An 11,303-nucleotide genomic window follows, 5' to 3' on the forward strand; every position below is an offset into this window, starting at 1 on the left:
ACATACACTACTGATACACTAACATATTGAAACACTAATGAAACACTTACATAGACGTGTGAAACACGCACTACTGAAACATTCATAAAAACACTACCACATTCACTTTTGTAAGAATCAGACAATACTAAAAACACTCTTACAGTCCACTGCTGAAACACAAAATGCTCTCACACACAACTCAGCTGAAACACACTACTGAAATATTCACACTTACACACACACTACTGAAAACAAAATCGTATTACATTGAATATGCATGTTATTTCATGAAAAAAAAAAAATGTTTATATGGAAATGTCAACTTAATATTGTCCCTTTTTTTTGCCTCACCACGCTTGGCTTGCTGTGATGTGATGAATCAATGGTTTTGGGGGGGGGTGGTATTTTGAGGGAGGGGGGCAGGGGTAGTGACAGTGGAGGAGGGGAGTCGCCGCCACCTCCAAGACGGCTGCAGCTCAATGGCTGCTTAGTCACTCCCATTACGGCAAACAAGGATTTATAGATCAAAAGCCGAATTATTGTTATTCTTTTTGAATTATTGTTTATCCAGCGTGTACGCGTCTATGTAGCGTGTAACATAGCCGAGCGTATTATAGCGCAAAAGCGCCTGCATGTGTTGCACAGTGCACTCCATCAGGTGATTTATGAGGAAGCGTGTACGCGCGCGCGTGCGTGTGACATTTACACGCCACATCCATCAATGTGCCTGCGGGAATTTTGTAGAATTTCATTTTTTTTTTTTTTTATAAAAAAAAAAAGCTTAGCAACAAAGTGAAATTCTCTGTCCGAAAAAAAATAATGTATATATATTTCAATGTTGTTTATTTTACAAAATCGACATGAAAAATTGTCAATCACTTTTCTATCTCTAAAAAAAAAGTTTTTCAGTTAATACATAAATTAATTGAAATAATGATAATTAAAAAAAATTAATGAATAAAAAAATCAAATAATCAACCTCAATAATTAGGATAATTTATTTTTTTATTTATTCTTTTTTTTTTAGGTTTTTGTTAGTTATTATTTTTAAATAAAATAAAAAAAATTGATTCAGGAATAACTCAATTTCATATCCCCTTTTTTTTTTTCAGTTAACACATTTACATTATTTCCTATGGGGAAAAAATGTTTCGGACTTAGAACACTTTGCAGGAAGGAATTATGTTCAAACTCCGAGGTACCACTATGCAGTAAAGCATTTTGTAAAAAAATCCAATTGTAAGGAATGTGCAGTAGAACCTTTATTCATCTTGAAGTGTGTGCGCGTGTGTGTTTTATTAAGGACACGCTGCTGGACGCTTTTCAAATAAGCGTCAACTTGCATTATTATTATTGCTTGCACTTATTGCAATAAGCAGGCAACCTCCTCGGGGGGGTGAAGCTACCTCACTCTCACTCACTCTATAGATTTTTTTCCACAATTTCATCATCCGACCTTATGAATCCTTGTGCGGCTCCATGATGATGTCGTCAACTTTTATTTAAAAAAAAAAAAAAAAGTTGTGAGGGAATTTCAGACAGTCGTCGTCTTTATTTTGTGGTTAGAGTTTTGTTGCTATGTCTGATGTGAGCACCCCGGGGGGTCGCAACGGATGGGCGGGGGGGGGGGGGGGGGGGGACGGGGTGTCCGGTGGTCCGGCTGGAGCTTGACTCAGCGTTTTGGTTCCAAGAAGTGTGCGTGACGACATCTTGACCCTAATCTCATGTGAACTCGCAGATGTGCGCTTCTATTAAAAGTGCGGCGCGACCAGTCGAGTGGACAAACGCTGGAGTGTGCTTGGGAGGTCAGAATGCTGTGCTAGGCTATGCTAGGCTAGGCTTTAAAATGATATTTGGCGCTATTGCTTTTATATGCTATGGCTATGTTATGCTTTGAATTGATACGCCATGCTATGCTAAGATATGCTATGCTGTGCTTTAAAAATGATGTTCTATGCTATGCTGTGTAATGCTACAGTATGTTACGTGATGCCTTGGCTAGCTATGTTGTCCTATGATGTGCTTTGCTATGCTATGCTATGCTGTGCTAGGTTATGCTGTGCTAGGCCATGTTATGTTTGAAAATGATATCCTATGCTATGCTACGTGATGCCTTAGTATGCTATGTTATGTTTTCCTATGTTATGCTTTGAATCGCTATGCTATGCTAGGATATGCTGTGCTAGGCTATTATGTTATGCTTGAAAATGACAATCTCTCTGCTATGCTATGTAATACTAGGGTATGTTATGTTATGTAATGCTTTAATTGTTATGCTATGATAAACTATGCTATGCTGCGCTACGCTATGCTATGCTTTAAACGGATATTCTATGCCATGCTATGTGATGCTAGGCTGTTGAGATGTTTTACTATGCTATGCTCTGTTATCCTATTTTTTTGCTCTGAATTGCTATGCTATGCTATGCCGCGCTAGGGTGTGCTATATGCTATTAGCTTCTATGCTAAGCCATGCTATATGAGTCCATGCGTGGCGATGCCATGCTATCCAGTGTGTTGCTTTGCCTCACAAAGCTAAGTTGTGCTATGCCACACGCGTGTTAGCATACCAGAGTTTTGACAGCGTGACTGTACAAATGAAGGTCATGTTCCAGGACCGTACAATAAGAGCAGTGTTTCAGTCCTGACAGGGGGGAACCCCCTCACCCCTCGGCCCCACCCCCCCGCAGCTCGGTGGAAGGGGTCACCCGCCGAGCTAATTTAAGGCCGGACTATAAATATAGGAAGCGGTTCGTCAGCGTGGAACATAACAGTCGACGATCTGTTTTTCAGGAATTTGCAAATATGAAAAAAAAATCGCAGAGCTCGTCACCGAGGTGCCGGAGAGCCGAGTGGGAAAGCAAACGTCTCGGACGGAGGGGGGAAGCGGGCATTTTACAGCCGACTGCTTCGTACAGTCTGATCGTGTTGACTGTATAACATACTTGCCATATTGTAACGTTCTGGTGCTAAAATTCCACTTTTACATTCCGTCGCCTGCATCTAAAGGTGTAAATCGAACAAGCGTACTAGCAGAACTGGTTTGCACGCAAGGTGATGATACTGAGTATTGGAAAAATTTGGACCAATCAGAAGCCAGGTCCATACTAATGTGGGGGATTTTTTTCAAAACATACATTTTCTTATGATATTTGGCTTTGGCATGTGGTTTTTAAAATGTAAAATTGAATATGGGATTTTGGCTTTGACTGTTTTCACCAAGACAAAGAAGAACCACTTTGCACCTTAAGCTGGGGATAACGACTGTGAAATTTTGGACCAATCAGAGGCCATATAAATGTACGGTCATTTTTAAAACGTACCTTCTCCTAGGCAATTTGTTCATGATTTTGCACAGATGAGCCCCCTTTTCCTGGATGTTGTGCCTGTTCCAGGAAAGACTTTGTTCAAGTTTCTGATTAGCTGGGGAAAATGTCATCATCTCGATCTCTGCCAAACGTTCTTGCCTTGAAAGAGGTAATAACATAGGTGTCATTCTTGGAAGCATGCAGGGAGGCGGTAAGGAAAAAAAGCCCTCCAGCCCCTTTTAGGATGATTGTTTTTTTTTTTGTGCCTCGCAGAAAAGACAGCGGCGTCATGAGCTTCACGCCTCCTGGGGAAAAAGCGGCGGCGGCGGTGGCGGCGGCGGTGGCGGCGGCGGCGGCGGCGGCGGCGGCGGCCGCCTCCACAGAACTATATTGAGATTTTGTTCCAAACAAAACAAGCCTCCTCCAGGCAACCGCACAGATAAGAAATCCCTGCGCTCAGTTTACATAGCAGCTGCAGTTTGCAACGATTAAGTCATGACTCAAGTCATAATCAGGGCTGGACGGGCCATCTGTCACGCTGGGTGAATGCCCGGTGGGCCGGCCTCTTTTGGTGCTTGGTTATTTTCCTACGTTTTACCCCAAGAGACAAGCCCACAATTTAGAAGGACCAGTCTGTTAATCCAGTTCGTATATAGCTAGCAAATTGAAACATCAATAAACGTCAGTGGCAGAACTACATGTTGGGCTGCGTCAAAATGCCAGGGCTGACTTTTTTTGTGCCAGTCCAGCCCTGGTCATAATCAACTGCTTTAATTATCATTCTTCATTTATCATATAATTATTATTATTATTTTCATTAGGGCGTGGCCAATGCTGCTCGCAGCTTTAGTCATGATTATTTCTTTATTAGGACCACCCTTTGCAGCTTTATTACTTATTTCATTCAATATTTATTTTTAGGAGGGCCCCTTTTTTTTCCAGCTATAAAAATAATAAGAATTCAAATTGTTGCTTATTATTAGGGTTTGGGCAACACTGCTCGCAGCTTTAATTCTGATCATTTCCCCACGTGCTTACTTACGCCAGTTCGTTTGCTGCGGCATCCCGTTAAGCGTGACGGCTTACGACTTCCCTCGTTCAATCGTCAGCAAACATTACGGAAAATGGAACATGAGAAATGTTCAAAACACCCCCTGGGATGATCCACAATTAGTAATGCATACTCATGAATATTAATGAGCCGCGAGTGTCTTTATCGGCCGTGTGCAGATGACTACCTTGGGCTCTTTTAATGGCACACAGAGGCCTCCTTTAATGCTGCTGATTATCTGCGCAAACTCACTTGGATGGGAGATTTTCATCTCTGGGCACAATAAATAGCGTTTTTTTTTTTTTGCCTCCCTGGCGGAGGTCATGTTCTTGACGTAAAAAGGAATGTATTCAGTTGTGGAACGAGGTTGTGACATCCAATGTGACGTTCCAGTTTTCTTATAACCGCTACATGTAAAATTCCAACTTTTTTTCTTATAATATTTGTGTTATTGTAAAATGACTAACTTTTGTACAATGTTTAGTGCGTTTTTTGGGTCATTTATATACCATGTTAATTATTATGACTTAAATAACAGAAGTATGAGTTTGCTATAACAGACCTTGGAATACAAGCACTTTTTTTGAACGTTGTACAGGCAGCAAAGAAAAAAAAAAAAAAGAAGCCCACTTCAGCCATTTTCACGGGGAAATATTACCCGCTCGTATATCACAGCCGCAAACACCGGAGTCGTCTTTTTTTTTTTTTTTTTCTTTTTACGAGCAAGCTCTCATCTTGTCCGACTCGATATTTAATGCGCTGCCGATGCTCGCACTTGTTCGCTGTCTGTATGGGAGATTGAGCGTTTGCTTTCGGCCAATCAGAAGCCTCTACCACAAAATAAATCCAATTACAACGTTTCTTCTTGCGCTTGCACGTTGTTTTTGGTAAACGGTGATTTATTTATGTTTTTTTTTTTTTGTGTCACGTATTATTACAGCAACATCCTTATCAAATTCCAGCTTTTTTCGTCAGCTATTACGAAATGATTTTTTGTAAAATTCTTGTAAAAAAATCGAAATATAACTTTATTTGTGCGGTCCTAAAAAAAAGAAGCAAACTTATGGCTAAAAATTTTGATTGCACTTGCATTTTATTTGGTGACATTGAAACTATGATTTTGTTCTCGTAAAAATGGCAGCCATTTTCTTCCAAATATAAATGAAACCAGTACTGTTTTCCTTTCTTCCATCCTTAATCACTCCCTTTTTCCCTTCCTTTCACACATGCTTGTTCCCTTTCTTCCATCCTCCTTTCCTTCCCCTCCATTCCTTTTTCTTTGATCCTCCCTTTTTAATTTCCTCCCTCCCTCCCTTCCAACTCGTACCTTGCATGTCCCATTCCCGTTCCTCCCTCACTTTTTTCCTCTACTCCAATTCCTTCCTTTCATACAATGTTTTCTCCCTTCCTTCCAGTTTCCCGCCTTTTTTCCCCCTCGCATCCTCCAACCTTCCTCAACCTCCCTTAAATCTTTTCTTCCTCCCGCCGCTTTCCTTCCTTCCTCCCTTTCTTTCTTTCAATCTTCCTTCCCATCCTTATCCCTCCATTTCCCTCCCTCTCTCCTTTCCCTTCCTTTCCTGCCATCCCTTCTTTGAATTTCCCTCCTCGATTGCATCCCGTAAGCGAATGAAAGTTCGTTTTGACCGAGAATCTGAATACGTGTTGGGATGTTGGCCCATTTCTTCTTCCATTACTGTCGAGTGGTTTTCTCTCTCCTCGAGTTCCCGTGAGACTCAAAAGTTTCTGGAACTATCCCCCCCCCCAAAAAAAACTCCAAGACGGCCATTTTGGCCTTGAGCAATAAAAAGCAGCCTCTTCACTCACTTGTGTGTTCTCCATTAGCACGTGTATTGTTTGTTTCCTCCCAATTCATCTTCCACGCAGAAAAAGGCCTTTAAAAGAAGCCAACAAGACGCTTGAGGCGACTTAAAAGACGAGAAGAAGCGGACTTTCATTAAAACCGCGACTATCGAAGCTATAAATCTGCAGTTATGAAACGTAATTAAAAAATTTATTAAAAAATAAAACAAGTTAAAAAAGCTAACGATTTTTTGTGTTGCCCTCAGCACTTTTTTTAGTGACTTGACAAGAAAGAAGCAAAAGCGTTGCGCCATCTGGAATGAAGCACGCTAGACGCACATGAATTAGCATTCGTTTGCAAAACAAAAACAAAACAAAAGGCGCGTACGCTAGTTGTGATGGAATAAAAACAATGTCGACAATAAGCGTTGACCACAAAAACAAAATTCTATAGTCGGCATCTAATTCCATGGATTGTTTCTAACTAGAGAGGGGCGAGTATCAATACCAGGTATCAGTATCGGGCGGTATCGACCTTATTTGAATGTATCAGGTACTCATAAAGGCTGCCGAAACCAGCCACCAATACCGAAGACAAAACTAAATCTGACATAAGTCCTCCTTGCCAGTAGGGGGCAGTTTGACACACTGATGAATCATCATCTGCATCAAAAAGAAACAACATTATTTTTAACTGAAATTAAATTGTCTTCTTTTCTTTTTTTTTTTGCTAGCATTGGGCGCTAAAATGCCGGCAAAAAAAAAAAAAAAAAAAAAAAGCATGCAGGGCTTCAATTTGATCGTCGACTGTGGGGACACTGGGGGCATACTAATACCAGTCAGGTCCAGCTGCTCACCACGCTTGGACGAGTAAGCTTGATTGTGAAACATCACACGGCCCCAGACACGCACACGCACGCACGCACACACACACGCACACACACGGGGTGGTGACTGTGTCGTCCTGCAGGCTCTCGTCTCCTCTCCTAGCTGAGCGCTTATTACTCAAGCAGGCGGCGGCGTCAGCGGTGTCAGTGAACTCACCGTGCAGCCGGAGATGTTTCATGCATACAGATGCACCTCCAGTAGTAGGACTACAAATTAACATCAGTGCAGAAAAGATTTGAAAAAAACACTACTTTGGATCCTTGACCCTTATTTGAAACCCCAATTTGAAACCCCAATTTGAAACCCCAATTTGAAACCCTGCTTCATCTTTGAAACCTTAGCTCTAGTTTGAAACCCTCATTTGAAACAAAACCCTACTTTGAACCCCTAACCCTCATTTGAAACCAAATCCTACTTTGGACCCCTAACAATTATTTGAAACCCTAATTTGAAACCCTGCTTCATCTTTGAAACCTTAACTCGAATTTGAAACCCTCATTTGAAACAAAACCCTACTTTGAACCCCTAACCCTCATTTGAAACCCTAATTTCAAACCAAATCCTACTTTGGACCCCTAACAATTATTTGAAACCATAATTTGAAACCCTGCTTCATCTTTGAACCCCTAACCCTCATTTGAAACCCTAATTTCAAACCAAATCCTACTTTGGATCCCTAACCCTTATTTGAAACCCTGCTTCATCTTTGAAACCCTAACCCTTATTTGAAACCCTAATTTGAAACAAAACCCTACTTTGGATCCCTAACAATTATTTGAAACCCTAATTTGAAACCCTGCTTCATCTTTGAACCCCTAACCCTCATTTGAAACCCTAATTTCAAACCAAATCCTACTTTGGTTCCCTAACCCTTATTTGAAACCCTAATTTAAAACCCTGCTTCATCTTTGAAACCTTAACTCTAGTTTGAAACCCTCATTTGAAACAAAACCCTACTTTGAACCCCTAACCCTCATTTGAAACCCTAATTTCAAACCAAATCCTACTTTGGATCCCTAACCCTTATTTGAAACCCTAATTTGAAACAAAACCCTACTTTGAACCCCTAACCCTCATTTGAAACCAAATCCTACTTTGGATCCCTAACAATTATTTGAAACCCTAATTTGAAACCCTGCTTCATCTTTGAACCCCTAACCCTCATTTGAAACCCTAATTTCAAACCAAATCCTACTTTGTTTCCCTAACCCTTATTTGAAACCCTAATTTGAAACCCTGCTTCATCTTTGAAACCTTAACTCGAGTTTGAAACCCTAATTTGAAACAAAACCCTACTTTGAACCCCTAACCCTCATTTGAAACCCTAATTTCAAACCAAATCTTACTTTGGATCCCTAACAATTATTTGAAACCCTAATTTGAAACAAAACCCTACTTTGGATCCCTAACCCTCATTTGAAACCCTAATTTCAAACCAAATCCTACTTTGGATCCTTGACCCTTATTTGAAACCCTAATTTGAAACCCTGCTTCATCTTTGAAATCCTAACCCTTATTTGAAACCCTAATTTGAAACAAAACCCTACTTTGAACCCCTAACCCTCATTTGAAACCCTAATTTGAAACAAAACCCTACTTTGAACCCCTAACCCTTATTTGAAACCCTTATTTGAAACCCTTATTTGAAACCCTGCTTCATATTTGAAACCTTAACTCTAGTTTGAAACCCTAATTTTAAACCCTACTCCATCTTTGAAACCTTGAACCCTAACCATACTTTGAAAACCCAACCTTATTGTATTATTATTATAATATATTGAAGCCTTATTCCTCCTACATGGAAACCCCAATTGTACTTTGAAACCCTAATTTGACGCCCTAATTTACCATGATTTTATTCTATATATGCTTATCCCCACTAATTTTGACTTTTTATTTTTATTTTAATTTTTTTAATGACAATTTAATTAATAATAAAAAATGAAAAAATATATATATAATATAATATTTTAAGGTACCGGTAGGTCCATTATTTTCAAAAGTTTGGCCAGCCCTGCCATCCCATCAGCCTTGATCAAATGTATCGAGTGGCCACATATAGCGCACTGAGCGACATCGTAACTTTGAGGGAGGACACGCGCGACGGACGCCATCCGTCCTGAAAATCGATGACGATGATCAGGATTTATCCGCTATGACGCTTGAGAGCTTCGGTGGCAGCGAGCCCAAAGCTCGGCTCGTTACAGCCCAAAATCCATCCCTCTTCCTCACGGATCTTCTCCCGGGACATCCACAATGACCGCCACAGTTTTTTTTTTTTTTTTTTCCCTCCACAATTCCTCCGGGCACTATTAAGCATCCATTTCCTTGCAGGATTTTATATTTTTTCTTTCTCCACATCGTGTAAGCTGACAGTTCCTTCTTGCATTTGACCTTCCTCTTCTTCATCTGTGAGCGCGATCTGGGTTCGAGCCCAGGATCTGCCGGTTTTGTCTGCGGTTTTCCGCTTCCCTAAATATCCAAAGGCACATTTTACGGTGAAATGTTCCCAATTTTATGGCAGTCTTGGCAACTGCGTTGGCCACATGAGAGCCTCGGGAGTAGCTCGCTTGCAACTGCCCGACGGGGAAGAGAAACTGGAGTTTGAAGGGCCAAAAAGTTATATTAGCAAGTGTGTGGTGCACCAGCTGGAACGCTCCAACGACAGGATTTGTTTTGATGGCGGTGGCTTTAAATGTGACCGACGAAAAGAAGAAGTTCAAAAAAATTCTTGACAATGAATTCTAAACACAGCTTTCCGATTATTATTATTATTATTATTATTATTGCATTTGTGGCATATGAATGAAATGTCAAAATCCACCTGTCTTGATCCAGCTCAGGGGGCGGCCATTTTGCCACTTGCTGCCGACTGAAAATGACATCACAGTGCCAAAAAAAAGCACTCTGGTAATGACCCATCACAGCTCACCTGTTTTCTGGGTTTGGTCATGTGACGTTCACAAGTTGAGCTCTTCGGCACTGGGATAAAAGTTCATAAACGGTGTGAGCGATATCGACAATCATCCAAACGTTTTCTATACCGCTTCTAAAAGCAGACGTGCAAGATTTAGCGGGAAATCTGACAAAACTAAACAAGAGAGTTTATTTGTATTTTTTTTTTTTTTAGCAAAGGCAAATAAAGTTAGTGGTCCCTCGTTTATCGCTGGGTTTACGCTCCAAAAAATATTTTTTTTTTACATTTATTATAAATGTTTTAAAGGCTGTAAAACCCCTCAGCACACACTTTATACATTTTTCTTATAGAGGAATTTTACATTTTCTCACATTTCTCTCGTTCAACACTCAATGTTCAAACCTTTTGTAATTTTATTTTTTAAAATAGGTGCAGTTTTGTAAAAAAAAAAAAAAAAACACACACACAAAACAAACAACGCAAGTTATGACGTCGTATTAGGGCAATATTTTTTTTGCGAGTTTAGAAAGTGGCACATTTGCGAGAAAAAAACTCAGGAACGTACAAGAAATACACGTAGCCTAGCTATAGTCTAATGTGAGGATTCGGTGATGGTTAATAGGCAGGATGGAGACGGATTCATTCTTTCTCGCAAACCTACTGCTTTATAAAGTTGCAAATTTACGAGTTTGTGGCAAATATGCGCATTTTTTTTCTCTGCATATTGCCCTCGCCCTCTAAAAAAATTGATATTTATACGTGACACTAATACGCCGTCGTAGTGAACCAACCACATTACAGTATAGCAAGGCCCAACATTGCACAGGGTTCAAGGGGTAAAATGACGGAAATAGCGATGCTATTTCAAATATATTATGAGAATTAAGACATCATAACCTTCTCAGAATTTTGGGGAAAAAGTAACTCTTTGTCTCATCATGTCAACAATGTCTTGTCATGATGTATACGTCAATTTTTTTGTGTGCGCCATCAAGGGCTCCTTGGTATCTCTTTGACTGCCAAAAACGTTAAATAACGTTTCTTAAAATCCTATGGAGGAGTGCCAAAGACGTTAAAAGACGTTTTTTTTTCAAAACAGGTGAAATTAACCATTTTCTATTGTTGATTACTCAAAAACGGAATAAGGTAGAAACAAACTTTTTTTTCTGATGGAAGATGAGAGTCCAATCTTGTTTTGGCAGTATGTGTGTTTCCATAGTCCAAACACATAATTTTCTATGGACCTTGAAAGATCAGTCAAAATGCTTAAAATCGGCTGGCACCCACGGCATCCCTTTTCTGAAAACGTCTGGCAGTCAAAGAGTGGCCATAGTGTCAAACCTGCTAATGGAAAGAT

The sequence above is a fragment of the Vanacampus margaritifer genome, chromosome 18 (assembly GCF_051991255.1).
Source record: "Vanacampus margaritifer isolate UIUO_Vmar chromosome 18, RoL_Vmar_1.0, whole genome shotgun sequence".
Taxonomy (NCBI): Eukaryota; Metazoa; Chordata; class Actinopteri; order Syngnathiformes; family Syngnathidae; genus Vanacampus; species Vanacampus margaritifer.